The sequence below is a fragment of the Hemibagrus wyckioides genome, linkage group LG04, assembly GCF_019097595.1.
Source record: "Hemibagrus wyckioides isolate EC202008001 linkage group LG04, SWU_Hwy_1.0, whole genome shotgun sequence".
In the NCBI taxonomy this organism is placed as follows: domain Eukaryota; kingdom Metazoa; phylum Chordata; class Actinopteri; order Siluriformes; family Bagridae; genus Hemibagrus; species Hemibagrus wyckioides.
This window is the reverse complement of record NC_080713.1, coordinates 9,759,758-9,775,557: the sequence shown is the minus strand read 5'-3', so window position 1 is coordinate 9,775,557 and position 15,800 is coordinate 9,759,758. Positions and strand designations below refer to the sequence as shown.

General features: G+C 40.9%; 1 pseudogene; it reads left to right on the top strand.

The window, feature by feature from the left end:
* The first annotated feature begins 907 nt into the window (after positions 1 to 907).
* Positions 908 to 11,938, top strand: LOC131352064 (uncharacterized; annotated as a pseudogene).
* The last annotated feature ends 3,862 nt before the right edge of the window (positions 11,939 to 15,800 follow it).

The following is a 15,800-nucleotide window of genomic DNA, read 5'->3' as shown; positions in this document are numbered from 1 at the left end:
TGAGAAGTATTTTTATGTGCTTTGTAAATACTTAATTGCGCTGGTGTTTTCCTGCCATTTGTGCATAACTTTTTTTGTTCAACTTTAAAGATGCCTGTGCAAAGATAAAAATTAAAATGGAAAACATCTTGAGCTTAAAGTCATTATAATGCAAAATTTAACTGGTAGTTATTCCAGAAAAAAAGTCAAACTAAATAAAATTGTGACATAGTAGTAATATTTCACGAATAAAGTTAACACTATGAGAATAAAGTAAAAATCACGAGATTCGTAGCAATACGGGATTAAATTCGTAATATTTTGAGAATAATGTCATTATTTACATAACACTATACACATGCTGTATCAACATCACACAATTGTCACCCAAATGAGGATGGGTTCCTCTCAAGGTTTCTTCCTCATACCATCTAAGGGAGTTTTTCCTTGCCACAGTCGCCTCAGTCACCTCAGGCTTGCTCACTTGGGATAACATCTAGGACTGTCTGTCTGTCTGTCTGTTCATATGTTTGTTGTTTTCTTATGTGGTTTCTCATGTAAAGCTGCTTTGAGACAATGCTCTTTGTTAAAAGCGCTATACAAATAAAATTGAATTGAAAATTGAATTGAATTATTTACATAAACATGTTTAGAGTGATGAATAATATATTAGGCCTATTTGTGTATAGTGAAATTAATGTATTGATAAAACGACTTAATGCATTAAGCTACATTGAGAATACGCATAAAAGTGAAACTTTACTCATGCGCATTTACAATTACTCTTATTGGTTGGTGATTACTGTTTTGTGCGCAGAGAGCAGCGGAAAAAAGAATGGTTTATTGATCTACCTAAATAAATACGATATTTTAAAAATGTCAAAGAGACCGTCAAACATACTTTTTAATTTTTTAAAATCCACGAGAAATGTTGATGGTGTGCCTGATCAAAAGAGACCCCGAGAAGATGGAACTGCACACCTTTTATCAAGATAGTGGGAGACAGAAGCAAAGCGAGTTACACCAGTCAGTAACGGAGGACGCAACCACGTCATCGGTGACAGAAACTTCCACTGATCAGATAAATGATACTGAGCACAGTCCTACTAAATCGCATATGGTAGCAGAAAGCATATGGTAGCAGCATGGATGATGCTAGGCCATTTTTAGGTGGGCTTTAGCCCCCCTAACATTTCTACTCAGCCCTCCTAAAATTCTGCCATTCTCCATAAACTCTACACCAGGAACGATTCTAGGATTTTCATTTAAGGGGGGCTCAGCCCCCAATGTGGGTATAATAGTAAAAAAAATAATAATTAATTAATTAAAATAAAGGTCACACACACTTGTCCTCTGATCCTCGCTCTGTGACGCCGCGGTCTGCGGATTGAAGAACGCGCTGAATGACAGGGAGGAGCTGAAGAGCCGCCGTTTTTATATGAAATTTAAAGGGGACTGAGGAGATCACCAATTTGTGTACAGTTTATGGAGAATCACATAATTTTTAGGGGGGCTGATTAGAAAAGGCCTAGCAAAGCCCATGCTCTACACAAATTGGTGATCTCCTCAGTCCCCTTTAAATTTTATATAAAAACACCGGCAGACTTTGGCTCTTCCCTGTCTTTCAGTGTGTGTGTGTGTGTGTGTGTGGGTGGGTGATCAGGAAGACTTGTATTTGGCTTGTTCAGTACTCAAATGTTTACCATCCTATCCTGTTAGTCAAACATTTATTTTAATTAATTAATTAATTTATTTTTACTATTTACCCTCATTGGGGGCTGAGCCCCCCTTAAATGAAAATCGTAGAATCGCCCCTGGCAAAGAGTTAAATGGCTTCGACTTGGGGCGTATATACATTCTAATGTAGCAGGCATCAGTATTTAGGAACACATATCATCTGAAATATATGATCAATATAGAACAGAATAATACACGAGACCATTCAGCAATGGGTTAATGTTTATAATTGCGCTACCACTGGTTAGTGACGTCATGTTCCGGGAAAACTGAAGTTGGTGTCGGTCACAGCAGCGAGAGACTGCTGGTTTTGTTCCAGAAATTATTCATTTACAAATTAAGCACTGTTTGGGGGCAATATCCAGACTTGGACCAGGACCGATTGCAATATTTGAAGGGATAATGGACCGGTCTTTCTTCAAGGAAGCTATCATAAAAGGAACTGCCGCCCAATCTAATCACTCAATAAAAACCTTAAAATAATAAAAATGTGGTCTGGTTGCATTAAATAAAAATAAACATTATGCAGACTCTTCAGCTTGCTCATCATTTTGGTTAGAAAGTATTAAACCGATTAAACTAACTAAAGACTAGATTGTGACATACAAAGGTGAGTTATTGTACAGTTTTAAACTGCTCACCCACACAACGCCATACATGCTGTCTGCCATCTGCCCTGTACAGTGAAAACCGGGATTCATCCGTGAAGAGAACACCTCTCCAAAGTGCCAGACACCATCAAATGTGAGCATTTGCCCTCTCAAGTCAGTTACGATAACAAACTGCAGTCAGGTCGAGACCCCTATGAGGACAACGAGCATGCAGATGAGCTTCCCTGAGATGGTTTCTGACAGTTTGTGCAGAAATTCTTTGGTTATGCAAACTGATTGTTGCAGCAGCTGTCCGGGTGGCTGGTCTCAGATGATCTTGGAGGTGAAGATGCTGGATGTGGAGGTCCTGGGCTGGTGTGGTTACACGTGGTCTGCGGTTGTGAGGCCGGTTGGATGTACTGCCAAATTCTCTGAAACGCCTTTGGAGACGGCTTATGGTAGAGAAAAGAACATTCAATTCACGGGCAACAGCTCTGGTGGACATTCCTGCAGTCATCATGCCAATTGAACACTCCCTCAAAACTTGCGATATCTGTGGCATTGTGCTGTGTGATAAAACTGCACATTTTAGAGTGGCCTTTTATTGTGGCCAGCCTAAGGCACACCTGTGCAATAATCATGCTGTCTAATCAGCATCTTGATATGCCACACCTGTGAGGTGGATGAATTATCTTGGCAAAGGAGAAGTGCTCACTAACACAGATTTAGACAGATTTGTGAATAATATTTGAGAGAAATAGGCCTTTTGTGTACATAGAAAAAGTCTTAGATCTTTGAGTTCAGCTCATGAAAAATGGGGGCAAAAACAAAAGTGTTGCGTTTATAATTTTGTTCAGTGTATATACACTATATTGCCAAAAGTATTCGCTCACCTGCCTTGACTCGCATATGAACTTAAGTGACATCCCATTCCTAATCCATAGGGCTCAATATGACATCGGTCCACCCTTTGCAGCTATAACAGCTTCAAGTCTTCTGGGAAGGCTGTCCACAAGGTTTAGGAGTGTGTTTATGGGAATTTTTGACCATTCTTCCAGAAGCGCATTTGTGAGGTCACACACTGATGTTGGACAAGAAAGCCTGGCTCTCAGTCTCCGCTCTAATTCATCCCAAAGGTGTTCTATCGGGTTGAGGTCAGGACTCTGTGCAGGCCAGTCAAGTTCATCCACACCAGACTCATCTTAGTCATCATCTTAGACTCATAAAGTCATCCATGTCTTTATGGACCTTGCTTTGTGCACTGGTGCACAGTCACGTTGGAAGAGGAAGGGGCCAGCTCCAAACTGTTCCCACAAAGTTGGGAGCATGGAAAAGCGCGATTCGTCACTCCAGAGAACGCGTCTCCACTGCTCTAGAGTCCAGTGGCGGTGTGCTTTACACCACTGCATCCGATGCTTTGCATTGCACTTGGTGATGTATGGCTTGGATGCAGCTGCTCAGCCATGGAAACCCATTCCATGAAGCTCTCTGCACACTGTTCTTGAGCTAATCTGAAGGCCACTTGAAGTTTGGAGGTCTGTAGCGATTGACCCTGCAGAAAGTTGGCGACCTCTTCACACTATGTGCCTCAGCATCCGCTGACCCCACTCCGTCAGTGTACGTGGCCTACCACTTCGTGGCTGAGTTGCTGTCATTCCCAAACACTTCCACGTTCTTATAATACAGCTGACAGTTGACTGCGGAATATTTAGGAGCGAGGAAATTTCACGACTGGATTTGTTGCACAGGTGGCATCCTATCACAGTTCCACGCTGGAATTCACTGAGCTCCTGAGAGCGACCCATTCTTTCACAAATGTTTGTAAAAACAGTCTGCATGCCTAGGTGCTTGATTTTATACACCTGTGGCCATGGAAGTGATTGGAACACCTGATTCTGGTTATTTGGATGGGTGAGCGAATACTTTTGGCAATATAGTTTATATGTATGATGTGTAAACAAGCTTACAGTGCTGTTAATTCTCCTTAAGTTGTGTGGCTGTAGTAGCACACATACCATAAAAATACTAACAAACTGGCATGCAAATAACCCAAAGCTTAAATCATAATACATGCATTTCATAACGGGATTACTGCCACACAATGACTTTTTCATTATCATTAACACCAAATGAATGTTCATTTATGTTGTCCACTTTGTGAAATTTGAGCATTGCCAGTCACCACATGCTGTTTTGTCATGCCTCCCTTGGTAAGTCTTGAATTTAAATGCCTAGAAGGGTGACATGTTTAAAATAAAAGTAAATTTTTAAATATTGAATGGGATGCCTGATCTCTTCCCAGTAGTATGGGGCAGAGGAGCATGACACTGGCAAAATTACATGTTGGCAAAATAAAATGACACCCTTTAGAAAAGGAGGGGATGAAGTATAGTGTATATTTAACCTGTTCATGCCTTGCATTACATTACTAGATAAAGCTCTCTGATTGGTTAACTGTAACATGGTGGTTACACTCATTTGAGCTTTACACAGTGAACTAGATACACTTTAGGTCAAGTGTTTGTGTGGTGTTCGGGTCAACCAAAAACAATAAATCAACAAAGGTAAATCTACACCAAAAACAGTAAATCTAGACTCACCAAATCAAGACTACCAGCATAGGCCTGCTGTTATGGCAACATGTGAAAAGATAGAGAAGAAAGCACAGCTAACTTCAAAAGCACAGTGATGGATAAAGCAGTATAGTGAGGGAAAACCACTCAACTATGCTATCAAGTATTTACAAGCAGGCCATATGAAAAACTAAGAGCATTAATGCACGACACAAATGCTAAGTGACTGGGAGGTAAATAACAGCACAGGACAGGAGTGATAGATAACAAAGCTAATGAGGGAAACAAACTCAAGTTGCAAAAAAATACAAAAAACAATCACAGTATCTGGAACAGACCAAAGAGTTAGCCAGATTATCTAAGATGCACATGAATGAATAACATTTCTACTCTCTCTAGGAGTAGCATGTCGTTCAAAATGCAGTTTTTTTGTGATGCACCAGCAGAAATCCCAGTGTTAGACTTTCAGAAGGAATTTTCTATTCTTGGTGGATATCTCATTACAACAGAAATTAAATTATGGTGCACAACAGTCCCCTAAACCCTAAAATATCTGCTTTCTCTCTCCAACCTCACTAACTCACCCCTTTTCATGTAGCAAATTACTTTTAATTTCTTCACCTAAACCTTATTTAGCTGTTCCTATATAAATTCAATAAACAGGATGTGGTTTCAGGGGACTCATCCCATTAACATTTTCTCTTTTTTCTTAAGGACTCATTTTAGCATTTCTTCTCTTTTATAAAGTATTTTTATATCACAAAGCTAATATCATGATAACAGTGTTAACAGTGATAACTAAGCAGAGTGGTATCATTCCAGGAGAAATAATGTGAGTGCCCAATGTTATGGTCTGGTTCACTACTATGTGAACTATGTTATGTGGTTTTGGAACAGAAGGCATAAGGATGACTGTGAAATAGACGTTACATAATCCTATGCATTTCTCTGCTGACCCATCAAATTCATCTGGTATAAACCTCAAAGGTTCAGCTCTGGACGGAAAGGGGTGTCTGGATGTATTGCATTCAACACTCATGGTGGCACAATGACTGTTGAGTTAGCCTTGAAATTCATTTAGCATCTTAGTTTGATGTCACTGGAAAAATGCCATCTGAAATGAATTCAGTTCAGGGAAAGTGTTCTATAACTGACTTATGCTAAGAATTAGCCACTTCCTGGAAACAATGAGAACTCATTCAGTATTCAAACAGGAGAACTGAATTGTGCTGGACACATACTCACACACACATACATAACACACATGCACAAAAGCTGAGAACTGTGTTCCAAGAAGAACTGAACTGTGGACACAGACACACACAGACACACACACAAACACTAAATTGTCCTGTTTGCACGCGCATGTCACTTTACATTTCACTTTACATTTTTTTTATATTAATCCTGTTTACATGTGTCACTTTAATATTTGCATTCACTGTATACACTGTTCTTTGCACAAAATGTCAATTTCTTATTTGCACTCACTGCATACACTGCTATCTGCACAAAAGTCGGTCTATATGTTGTTTGTCTGCACTGTCTTGTCTTGTCATCCTGTGCGCTTCTGTTGTATGTCTAATTTATTTATTGCACCTTAAGTATAGTTTAGTTTTTTTATTGCACCTTAAGTATAGTTTAGTCTTTATCTCTATGTTTAGCTCTATGTTTGTCTGCGTCACTGTACTTTGACTTTGTATGTGTAGCACCTCTGGTCTAGGAGGAACGTTGTTTCACTTCACTGTGTACTGCATCAGCTATATATGGTTGAAGTGACAATAAAGCTTCTTTGACTTTGACTGGTTTTCACATTGTCAGCAGAATGGTCTCAAGCCTGAACTTCAAGTCCCATGCCTACACATCAGTGTGTAGAGCACCATTAACCGAGTCATGCCCCAAATAGCCCAGAAGTAGTCTCAATATTCTGAAGTATTCACCAAAGTGACTCATATTCCCCCTCACTGACCCTGGGATTGTGCTATAGAACACCTTCCTAATAATACACAACCTAAGAGCAAAGTATATCCATTGGCAAGAGAGAGGCTATGTAAAATCCTGTATGCACTCAGTCAAGGACGATGAGAAAATTACTGGCAGGAACCCTCAAACCATTACCCATACCATAAAGGCCATGGTCACATCAATTAATCAATTTTATTACTGACCTGCCTAGGGGACGGGCCTAGGTGTGGGGGGACTACACCTTTCAGAGTGAGTCAGTTATGTGAATGTTGTTGAATACTTAGAAACATATACTTTACATATAAACGTTTACCTAAGTGACAAAAAAGCTGATTAGGTTCAGAAATGTGTCACAGCAAAATGGAACAGTTCTCATTTTGACTGTCAGACCTGGTGAGTCTCTTTCTATATGAAGAAACAGCTTCAGAAAAGAAACGGTGGAAAGCTGTCCACAGCAGAGATGCTGCAAGTGGCTTTCCATCTTTTTCTGAAAATGCTGAAATATGTCTGATTTTATAAGGGGGTAAAAAATTCATAATTCTATAATTTTGCCAGAAATATTTTTTAAAAAAAAGCTCTCTATTGCAATGTGATTACTGATTATTATGACCACCAAAGTGATGTACTAACACATGTTGTATTAGCAGAGATTTGGATGCAAATTGTCTTTCATGTGTGGTACCTTTCAGCCCATAGTTTGATATCTATGCGCTATATCAATCACACGCTTGTGTCTGTAAAGTATTGACTTCCTGTGTTTGAAGCGCTTACCGCGAGTTTCTTGCCTGTTTCGGCATTTTTTATTCGAAGTTTATATAGTCTAATTTTTTCTCTTTTGCCTGAATATTTTGCACTGTCAGGTTTTGTTTCTTTACTTGCATATTGCAATAAATTGTTCATTTGTTTTCTCTCGGGAGAAGCCTTTTTTCCCGGTTTTCATACAGCAATTGGAGGAAAACCCTCTCCGGATCTCTTTATTATCAGGACAAATTCACTCAAAGGTATGTGATCAGTATGACTAACTTTCAGCTTGTACAGTGTGTGAGCTGCAGGATGTTTAGCAATTCTTCCTCCATCGTTAGTGTTAATTTCACCTGTGATAAGTGTACGCTAGTTAGCTGTCTGACGGAGAAGATATTAGCTTTAGAGGTGCGCATCCAGACACTAGAGAGGGTTAGTGATAGTGACAGTAGTGTAGTGTCTGTAGAGGGAAGTCTGGATGCCTTAGGTGGAGTTAGTAATCCCCCAACTCTGGCATTAGAGCCCTCACAGCGGGGCGAATGGGTGACAACTTGGCGGAATAGTCGCAAAGCCGAGGCTAACGCTAAGGCTTGCCCACGGGAGCACCACTCCTCTCCTCTTCACATGTCCAACAGGTTTGCTCTCCTCAGTGAAGCACCCGCTGAGAAACCTGAAAGAGCTCTGGTTATAGCAGACTCCATTTTAAGGCCTATGAAATTAGCTAGGCCTTTAGGGGCTCCAGCAGCACAGGTTAGGTGTATTCTGGGAGCCAGGGCACCAGACATTGCAGGTAATCTTAGGGTCCTAGGCAAGCACAGGTTCTCGAAGATAGTTTTCAATGTAGGAGCTAATGATATACGCCTTCGTCAGTCTGAGGTTACTAAGAGTAATGTTGTAGAGGTGTGTAAATTAGCAAAGGCGATGTCCGATGCTGTAGTATGCTCTGGCCCCATCCCAATGCGGTGTGGCTTACAGCAGGTTATGGGCGCTGAACTGCTGGATGTCCAGGTGGTGCTCCGAAAACAATGTGGGCTTCATAGATAATTGGAGCTCTTTTGAGGGCAAGACTGGCCTGTTAGGACGGGACAGTGTCCATCCCACGCGGGAGGGTGCTGCTCTCATTTCTTGCAGCATAGCACATAGTCTTAGAGCAGATCTAATTAATCGGCAACAATCCAGGGCCAGGGCCAGGGAGCAGACAAGCAGGTTAATCCGACCGTCTGCTAGCTGCAAAGAGTCGTCACTCAGGGTTCATAACATTGAGACTGGGTCTATTCCCTGAGCCAAATGAAAATGTTTTGACAGAAATCAGAAAATTTGTTTTAGTAACCTGATTAACATAAAACTAGATCATAGTGAATGCACAGTTAGCACCTTTGATCTGAAGCTAGGACTGTTAAATATAAGATCTCTGTCAACTAAAGCACTTATTATTAATGAACTGATTACTGATCAGGAGTTCAGTGTTCTTTGCTTAACAGAAACATGGATTAAACAAAATGAGTATGTAGCATTAAATGAAGCTTGTCTGCCTGGTTTTTATCTATATGCACCAACCACGTCTAACAGGCAGGGGAGGAGGTGTCGCAGTTATTCATGATAATAAGCTAGGCGCCACACAAAAACCCAGACATCAATTCAACATATTTGAAGTTCTTTATACTAACCTAACATATGCAGCTACAAATAATAAGTTCACAGAGTCAGTTCCACTAACTGTTATTTACAGTCCCCCAAGACCATACTCTGAATTCCTCAGTGAATTTGGAGATTTTATTTCAAAATTTGTTGTTTCTTTAGACAAAGCATTAATAGTAGGAGACTTCAACATTCATTTTGATAAGCCAGAAGACCCTCTGAGAACAGCACTTGTATCCATCTTAGATTCATTAGGTGTTAATCAAAATGTAATAGGACCCACTCATAATGGAGGTCACACTCTGGATCTCATTTTTACATTTGGATTAAATATAGAAAACATAGTCACTCTTCCACAGTTGGAAGCTATCTCAGATCGCTATCGTGTTTCATTTAAAATGCGTCTTAGACACGAGATGCTCGAATTGCCACATTACCGTATGCATTTACATCTGCTACTGCAGAGAGATTTACCAATAGGATCCCAGAATCATCTCGCATGATTGGTTCGCCATCTGACCCCACAGAACTTGATCAGGCGACCGATTACCTGGAGTCAATGTTTTGGAACACCCTAGACACTATAGCTCCGCTTAAATGGAAAATAATTAAAGAGAAGAAACTAGCACCCAGGTACAACGACCACACACAAGCTTTAAAACACTCAGCTAGGAAACTAGAATGTAAATGGCGTCAAACTAAATTAGCAGTATTTCAGTTAGAGTGGAAGGAAAGCCTTCTGAGATACAAAAATTCTCTTAGTACTGCTAGATCAGCGTATCTTTCTGCCCTAATTGAAAATAACAAAAACAATCCTAAACTTTTATTTAGTACTGTAGCAAAACTAACTAGGAGTAAAACCACTGTAGAAAGGCGCAGACCATCTATATTTAGCAGCAATGACTTCATGCATTTCTTTAATGAAAAAATTGACAATATCAGGCGAAATTAATTAATTATTAATTTAAATTATTTATTTAAATTATTAATTTAATTAATCTATTAATTTAAAACCAAATTATTTGTTAGATAATTCCTTAGATAATATAGCTATTTCTGATACCAAGGTTATGTTTGGCGTTCCACAAGGTTCTGTTTTAGGCCCTGCTTTTTTCCCTATATATGCTACCCCTTGGTGTAATTATTTATAAACATGGTATTAGCTTCCACTGTTATGCCAATGACACACAGCTATATGTCTTGTGAATTAGTGCTTGCTCTGAAGTGTTGCATGGCATTTGAAGAAGATCCCATGGCAAAAATAACTGATTTATAAGACACATTCATCCTCTGAAAAAAAATCATACCAGTCTCTGAATCTTCCTTTCCAAATAAACGCAACATGTGCTAAATCTTTAGACAGTATAAGCATTTGCTTGGGGCTAACAGCTCTGCATAGACCCACCTGTCCACCATTTATATAGAGGCCTTTCTATTGTTTTAGTGAAATTATGGGTATTATTTGTTTCAGTGTATGAATTTGTTTTGCTTTATGAATTTGCTTTCTTTATTTATTTGTTTGTATATACAGTGAGGGAAAAAATTATTTGATCCCCTGCTGATTTTGTACGTTTGCCCACTGACAAAGAAATGATCAGTCTGTAATTTTAATGGTAGGTGTATTTGAACAGTGAGAGGCAGAATAACAACAAAAAAATCCAGAAAAACGCATTTCAGAAAAGTTATACATTGATTTGCGTTTTAATGAGTGAAGTAAGTATTTGATCCCCTATCAATCAGAAAGATTTCTGGCTCCCAGGTGTCTTTTATACAGGTAACGAGTTGAGATTACACTCTCGGGGAGTGCTCTTAATCTCAGCTCATTAACTGTATGAAAGACACCTGTCCACAGAAGTAAGCAATCAATCAGATTCCAAACTCTCCATCATGGCCAAGACCAAAAAGCTGTCCATGGATGTCAGGGACAAGATTGTAGACCTACACAAGGCTGGAATGAGCTACAAGACCATCATCTCAGCTTGGTGAGAAGTTGACAACAGTTGGTGCGATTATTCCCAAATGGAAGAAACACAAAAGGACTGTCAATCTTCCTCGGTCTGGGGCTCCATGCAAGATCTCACCTCATGGAGTTTCAACGATCATGAGAGGAATCAGCCCAGAATTACACTGGAGGATTTTGTCAATTATCTCAAGGCAGCTGGGACCATAGTCACCAAGAAAACAATTGGTAACACACTACGCCATACGCAAGGTCCCCCTGCTAAAGAAAGCACATGTACAGGCTCATCTGAAGTTTGCCAGTGAACATCTGAATGATTCAGACGGGAACTGGGTGAAAGTCAAATGAGACCAAAATCCAGCTCTTTGGCATCAACTCAACTCACCGTGTTTGGAGGAGGAGGAATGCTGCCTATGACCCCAAGTACACCATCCCCAGGTGACAGGACAACTGCACAACATCAAAGGGACGATGGACAGGGCTATGTACCATTAAATTTTGGATGAATACCTTTACCTTTACTTTCCAAATGTTTAACATTAAGAACAAATATAATGAACTTTACTGAATTTGACTTAAGAAATCTCAATATTTTGACGTTAGCTCATGCTAACGTCTTTGCCCTATTCTTCTACAAACCCTCTTGAGAATTCAGCTGGGCTGTTTCTGTGATCCAGTTGAAATTTTGATTGGTGTTCCATTGTGGGGCTAGAGTAGTTCCCTTTCAAGGGAACTCGATGCTGCGTCAGGACTGACGTTATGGGAACGTCAATACCCATGCCACCACACACCATTTGATGTCTGTCCCAGGGGCCGTGAGAGAGCATGAGTGGACCAGGAACAGAACACCCATTAGCCTTGAAGGACCTAAGACCCAGAAGTGGGGTCCAGGTCCAGATAAAACCTAATAAATGTGGGCAGAGAGGATCAGCCTGCCACAACACAAATCTCCTTGAGAGAAACATCCCTAGCCAGGACACTGGATGTGGCGACATCCCTAGTGGAGTGAGCCCTGATCCCTAGAGGCGAAGCAATACCATGTGCCTCATAGGCCTGGGTAATGGCCTCTACCACCCAGTGTGCCAAGAGCTGCTTGGACTCCAGAATACTCTTATTCCGGCTCCCAAAGCAGATGAATAAGGAGGGGGACTTATGCCACGAGCTGGAGTGGTGGACATACGTCTTAAGGGCTTTGACTGGGCAGAGTGCTGCCTCTCCTGTTCTACTGAGTCATAGGGCGGAAGACAGAAATGACAGAAAGACAGCAATGGCGGCCACGTACACTTTTAAAGTAGAGGGGAACAGGCCTCAAGAAAGACGAGACTGTAGGAATCCCAGCACTGTACCGATTGGTCAGTGCACTGGGTCCTGCTTTCATTGATCACACCAGAGACTAAAAGGTATAAAAGGTAAAACTCCAGAGTATACAGCTTCATAGTGGAGGGAGCCCTAGCATTCAGCAGAGTCTCCACAACCTCTGATGAGAGGCCTGCCTCTAGCAACTGGTCCCCCCCAAGGGCTGGACCCAGATATCTCCATATCTCTGGGCAGGGGTGGCGAATTGCCCCTCGTGTCTGGGAGAGGAGATCTTTCCTGATGGGAATCTCACAAGGAGCACCATCTAGAAAGGAGACAAGGTCCATGAACCAAACTTGAGCAGGCCAGCGGGGAGCCACTGGAAGAAGGTGGACCCCATTGTGGCACACTCTGGCTAGGCCTTCTGGAAGCATTGCTACCAGGGGTAAAGGCTTACAGATGAGAGTTGAGGGCCTTCCCAAAGACTGTGGGTGGGCCCAAAGGTGAGTCGTCTGTCAAAGGAGTCCCGCGACGATGACACGCCTCTAGAGTGGGACCCAAGGTCAAAATCCGGCGTCTTCCGCATAAGAAAAGTATGATGCCGGCAGCGGCAGCTGGCAGGAGATAGACGCATGATGCATGAACGCCAAATGCAGTTGCTCCAGGGTAGCATCCATGCACTTTGTAAAAGTGTGCGGCAACAAGGCTAGACCAAAGGAACTGCCATGGTGTGCAGGGATGCACCAGCTTGGAACGCTTCTGTGTAGGCCTTCCCCCCAAGGCTGAAGTGGCTCTACACATTTTAGAAGGGAGCGCCGGCCACATCAATGCCAGTGATGTAGGGGAGAGATAGCTCGCAAGCATCTCTTCCACCTTGTACATAACCATGTTCATCCAGCCCCATAATGACTGAATATTTAGAGGAGGCAGGGGGAAAAAAGGCACGCCGGATATGGGTTCTTCCAGGACCTCGATACCTCAGCATGGAGGTCCGGAAAAAATGGCAACTGTCTGCGTGAGTGGGGGCGCATGGCCCAAAGTCAGGAAGCAGTCATCGAGCTTAGAACAGACGGTGCTAGCTTCCTGCTCTGGCCAGTTTAAATATAAATTTAAATTTAACTTACCCACAGCACACGTTATTACATCAAGGAGCTCCTCAGATGCCACTGACTGTGGTGGCAAATTGATGGAGGAATTTCCCTCATCGCCCACGTTCTCTCTTGACTGTGTGGACACGCACACACATAATTTATATTGTTCATTAATTATTGCACTACCTCAACCTGTCATCCACTGCTATAGTTATATTTATGTTTATTTCTATTTGCACTACCTCAACTGCTGCTGTGTAGTTTTGCACAATATTTTTGCACATCATTTCACTTTATCTTATTTTATTTCACTTACATTCCATTACACGTTATTTTCTTTCTTTTCGGCGCTAAGTGTCCTATGTTCTTTTGTGTTGTCTTTCTTGTATTTATTGTCTTTTGCATTGTCTTGTCTATGCTCTGTTTGCACCTAGCTGCACACTGTGCACTTTACGTGGCTAAGACAAACTTCTGTCCTAGCTCTGTGGTGTTGTTTTTGTGTTGAACTTGTTGTAGTATGTTTATGTAGCACCAGGTCCTGGAGAAATGTTGTTTCATTTCACTATGTACTGCATCAGCTATATGTGGTTGAAATGACAATAAAGCTTTTTGAATCTTTAATCTTGAGCTCCTCAGAGCCCAATGCATAAAAGTCATATCCACTTCCGGGTCGGGAGAAATCACAGCGCAAGCTCCTGGAGCCGAAATATGGACATTGGAGTCAGGAGAGCAGACAAAAGAAAGGGAAAGACCCATCTCTTGTTCCACTTCCACTAATGCTAACTGAGAAGCACAGAAGCGTGGCCGGTAAACAAAGCCAAATGGGATTGAAGTTTGAGAGGAGGGAATCTTCCACAATGCACACAGCCAGATCACTCGAAAGCTGACTGGGCATGCTCCTTACCCAAACAAACCACACAAAGAGCATGTGTGTCATCCTCTGTAATAAAACGCGGACATGGATGCACACACCTCGTAAAATTCTTAAACGCTATACCAGCGGACAGATAATCGACACACATACAGCGGAACGCTTCCTGAAGACAAAAAAAGCTGAATGGATGTGACATAGAGGTCCTTATATGGACATGCTGGCGTATTCCTCCATCATGTGTCCTATCCGAGCCAATTAATTGGCATGTGTGCACATGGAGCTTCAGACACACTTCCTTGACAAAGTTTTCCGATAATGTCAGTCATGACACAGCGTCGAGTTCCCTCGAAAGGGAACCAAACTTCTAAGGGTAAAAGAAATATTTTGAACTGCTATACTGAACTCATTTTATTTGGGCTTTTCAATACAACACTAATAGAAAATACTTTTAACACTAATATCTTTTTGAATTTTAAGTAGAGAAGATCAAAAACAAAAATAACAAAACAATCAATAACAAAGTAACTGGTAGAGCTAAAACTTTAGCAAAAAACTGAAGTAATCTATTAGGGTTTGTGGCAATGAGAGATGTTGCCTACCCAGTCAGCACTCAAAGGCATTGAGTCATGTTCTGATCCAATGTTTGCATAAAATAATGCCTGCTGAGGGCACTTCTCCCTCTGGATGATATTTGAAGGCGGGAATGTAGTTTAAAATATATCAAGATTTTTTTTTAATGTGTAAACTGATATTTTTGTCTTGGTTAGAATTCTACAAATGCTACTTAATACTAACTGGCATTACTTGTAGTTTGAGTGCAAATGACATTAAATTAAATATGTATGACTAGGTAAACACATACATAGTTTATATAAAAATATAGAAACAACAGTTCATGAAATCAGCTGAATAATGTCAGACCTCCTACTATACTTTTATTCCCTATAGTGCATTTATTAGGGATTAAGGATCTAAATGCCAAATAGCTCCCTAGTGGAAAATATTTGCAGTAAAAAAGGTAGAGCAAACATTTATTTATGCATTGTATACTGCACTTATGCAGGACATTCAAATAACTCCCTATTGAATATACTGTAATGCATTGCATATGTCTAAATAGTCACAACCAGTTGAAGATTAAAAACTTTTGACTTTTACCACTGTGCCTATTAAGCCTCATTAAAAATCTAATTTAGCTATGGACATGACATCCACACAGAAAAGCTTTTAACAAGTGCACAGGAAATACACAAACATTCAGTATTTGTGTCACAGGTCTCAGGGTGTGCAAGGACATCTAGCATTGACTTATTCATGATGTGTGAAGTGCCGCAGGGGAAAGGAAACAGAGATTGA